Here is a 3,909-nt window from a genome sequence, read left to right on the forward strand (position 1 = left end):
AATACCTATTTCATGGGTTGTTGTCAAAATTAAAGGAGACTCTCTGGAACTTAGACGGCTACTAATATATGGAAAGTGCTGTAATCATCGTTACTGTACCAGATATTTTATACCGTGGACTCTAGTGAGACAAGCCAGATGGGAGGGGATCCCTGTAAAAACTCAAAACGGCCAGCGCACTTGGGTGGAGCCTCAGGAAGTTTGTGCTCTTTGCAACAAGAAGGAGACTGGCTCCTCCTCTTCCTGGGTGTAACCTGGGATTCAAAAAGCCAGGTGGGAAGCCCTCTAGTAGGGACTCTGGACTTGTCCATGTTTTCCCCTTTTCTTCTCTTTTCACTCACTAAAACCCTGTTTTACTAACCGTTCAAATTGTTTGGCAGCCTGAATTTTCATGGCCATGGGACAAAGAACCCCATCTTTAGCTGAACAATGGAAAAGTTCTGCAACATTTTTGACCCACAACTTGGGGGCTCAAGTGGAGAAGTGGTGAGTGAAATGGGGACTCAAAACTTCTCACTGTTGCTTCTAAGCCTTTTATCTTTGGATTTCACAGGGTGGAGGAAACCGTGCTCCCACGCTCATAGCTCACGGGTGTTTCCATGACCTTTTCCTTTTTTTTCAGGATGGATCATCAGCTCCCTGCCACTCTCCCCTCCTTGCCAGGGCTGGGACACATGGGTCAAGGTGCAGCAGAAGGCTGGCTGGCGTTTTCCACCATGTGCCCATGCAGTCTCCTCCTCCCGGAGTCAGGAAGCCCAGCTCCAACCCACAGCAATTAAACTTATCTCCCTGGTGAAGGAAACACTTGCATAAGAATAAGAGGTTCTTCCCCAGGCATTTTAAAACCTTTTTTTCTTTCCTCTTCTCTACAGTATCAGCAGTTAAGTTTAAGCAAGTTTTTTTCTTTCTAGAAGACATTTTACTAGGCGAGAAATGATAAGAATCTCTGTGTATATTCTCTGTAAAGCTTTAATTGTGAAAAATGACTTGTAGGGCTAGTCTTGGGCTGTGGTCAATCTGCTATGCTTCCTGTGTCTGTATGGTTTGTGCTGTAAGCCTCCATCTTGTTTTACACATCCTGGGGCATGGCCCATAACTGTTTGGCAGGACTTTGTTTAGCAATCCTGCCTTAGGGGATGAGCCCTCTCTGGCCAATATCTGCATGTTTTTCTACGCCTGTCTCTTAAAGGGCCCCACCCAGTGACTGGATTTTGTTCTGCCTCTCTGTGTGTGTACTGTGTGTGATATCTGTAGAAAGAGCTCTAATTAATTTGGCCTAAAGAAAGACAAGCACTTGTATCAAGTATTTTTTTAAGAGAAGTTAAAAGCTGTGGTACCTTTCAATTCACATGACTTTAATCTTTGAGAAATAAAAACAGCCCTAAAGACTATTGGTAAAATGCAGGGGAGATGCAAGGTTTTCTAAGTGTTTTGAGGTTCAAAACTGCTTTTTGGGTTTTGAGAACTATTACTTGAAGGTTTCACAATTGGTAAGGCCTGGGGACATATGGAACTAACCTCGCTCTTAATTATGCTGGGAGTCAAACCTTGGCTCCACCTAGCACACAATTAAACAACTTACCAAGTCTTTACCTTAAAAGTTAAAAATTGCTAGGAGTTACTATTCCAACATATAATTGAGACAACAGGAAATAGATTTACATGCAAGGTGTGTAAAAACAGTAAAATGTTTTTTTTTTTTTTTTGTAAAATATTATAAGAAGGTATGGAAATGTATACTTTTGCCTAGGGTTAAAGGATTGTTTAAATTAGGAAAAAGCTGAAGTTTCAAACAAGTGGTGAGATAATTGTGGAAATAATCTTGCAGAAGAGGTTGAACATATTAACTAAATTCAAAAGGGTTATAAGGTTATAAAAGGTTTTTGCTTCTTTGAAATTTCTGAGTCATCCTTTTGGCAAAATAAATAACTTAGTGGCAATTTGGAACATTATTTCATAATATCAAGTGTTTTGATATTTGATATCTTGAACATGTTTGACAGCCTCCCCAAAATCAACCTTCAGTTTCAAAACTGTCTTCCCTGGCACCTGGCTTTTGGAATACTTCAGAGGGCCCCTGAAGTGTCCATAAAAGAGAGGTAAACAGGGTTATTTGACATGTTTAGATACATGGATTGCCAAAATGATGTTCAATCTTCTTTAGGTTATATCTTGGTAAATAATGCTAATATATGTTCCAAAATTATATGGGCTTTCTAAAATTCTAATGTCTAAGTATATGCTGCCAATGTTGGAACCGAACTGTCGATTCCTTCCTGGGCAGGGGTCGCCGCGAAGGATCACCGACACGAGATTCACAGCAGAGAGTTATTTATTACTAGCGCGCTAGGGTCCCAAGCTCTAAGTTGGCCCTGGGACCCTGACTGCTTGTTACAGGCTGTTTATATAGGCAAACACAAGTTCAAACACAGCTTAGGGCGCGAAATTCAAACAAAGCTTTAGGCGCGTGGTAATTGGGTCTGTCTATGGCCTGAGCAAGGTGTCTTGTTCTAATTGGTTAGAGCAGGACCTTATGAGGTTTTTTCCTGGAGTTGTTGATTCCGGGAACTTCGAGGCAGGGTGGGACCCCCGGAATTGGCAGGGTGGGACCCCATGAGGTTGTTTCCCGGAATTGGCAGGGTGGGACCCTATCAGGGTGGGACCCTATTGAGGCAGGGTGGGACCCTATCCAGAGCCACCTGGTGTTAATTTTTTTAAGTTCTTTTTTTATGAGGCCTAGTTTCTAAGTTTTATGCGATCATAATTTCACCTAGTTTCACCAATCATAATTAAGGTTGTTATGTTAAGTTATTTTAAACCATGGAGGTAACCAAACTTCTTTGTCCATCGTGTTTCTAACAGTAACTACCTTGGACATTTTTCTATTCACAGAAAATTGTCTTATTTCAATCCTTTTCAAAAGATGGTTATAATAAGCTATATGACTTTAACAGACACTCCCAAATATAGGCCTCTGGTAACTTTGGAGACTGTAACACTGGAATAAAAAAAAATGTACAGGACTCATAAAGAGCTGAAATGCTCAAGAATATGAAGCAAAACAAGAGTTAACTAAATGGACAGAAGTCAGAAAGCTGAAGCAACCTTTTTGACTTTTGCTTGGAATATTGCTGATCTTGTTTTGTTTTTCAGGGTCAAAGAAACTTATTTTGAACTGTTTACAGGAACGATAAACTAAAAGTGTTTTAAGCATTTTTGCTTTTTGAATTACTTTATTATTAACTTATCTACAAAATTCTCTGAGAATATTTTAACATTATAGAGAAGCACTGTAAAACCTTGATAAATTATCCTTAAATATTTACCTAAATTAGATGGGAGCAGATAAGAAATATCTCTTCCATCAACTTTCAGATATAACCAAATAAATGAACATATCCAGAATAAAAAAAAAAAAATCTAGAAATCATTTCACCTGGTTTATGGGAGTAAGGAAATTCAATAAAATCACATTATTCTTGTTAGAAATTGTCTTAGTCTATTTTGTGTTGCTTATAACAGGATAACACAGACTGGGTAGCTGATAATGAACAAAAATTTATTTGGCTCATGGTTCTGGCAGCTAGGAAGTCCAAGAGCATGGCACTGGCATCTGCTGAGGCACATTGTGCAGTGTCATCCCATGGCGGAAAGTGGAAAGGCAAGAGAGTACAGGAGAGAGAGAGAGGGGGGCCTGAACTCACTTTTATGACAACCTGCTCTCATGGTAATTAACTCACTGCTGCAATAACAATATTAATCCATTCATGAAAGTGGAGCCCTCATGGCCTGATCACCTCTTAGTTCCATCTCCTAATACCTTCCCAATGGCAATTAAATTTCAACATGAGTTTTGGAGGGGACATTGAAACCATAGTAGAAATAAGCACTTACTGTTCAGTTAGTTGA

The 3,909-nt window shown here is 39.7% G+C and overlaps 1 long non-coding RNA gene across 2 annotated transcripts; it reads left to right on the plus strand.

The window, feature by feature from the left end:
- The first annotated feature begins 263 nt into the window (after positions 1-263).
- Positions 264-3,213, plus strand: LOC135968544 (uncharacterized). 2 transcript variants are annotated; one of them, XR_010583405.1, is made up of 3 exons: positions 264-486; positions 623-2,618; positions 2,656-2,744. It is a non-coding gene; the product is annotated as an uncharacterized lncRNA (long non-coding RNA). The 2 variants fall into 2 exon arrangements; XR_012428544.1 differs by having other exon boundaries at positions 623-3,213.
- The last annotated feature ends 696 nt before the right edge of the window (positions 3,214-3,909 follow it).

The sequence above is a fragment of the Macaca fascicularis genome, chromosome 1, assembly GCF_037993035.2.
Source record: "Macaca fascicularis isolate 582-1 chromosome 1, T2T-MFA8v1.1".
Classification (NCBI taxonomy): Eukaryota; Metazoa; Chordata; class Mammalia; order Primates; family Cercopithecidae; genus Macaca; species Macaca fascicularis.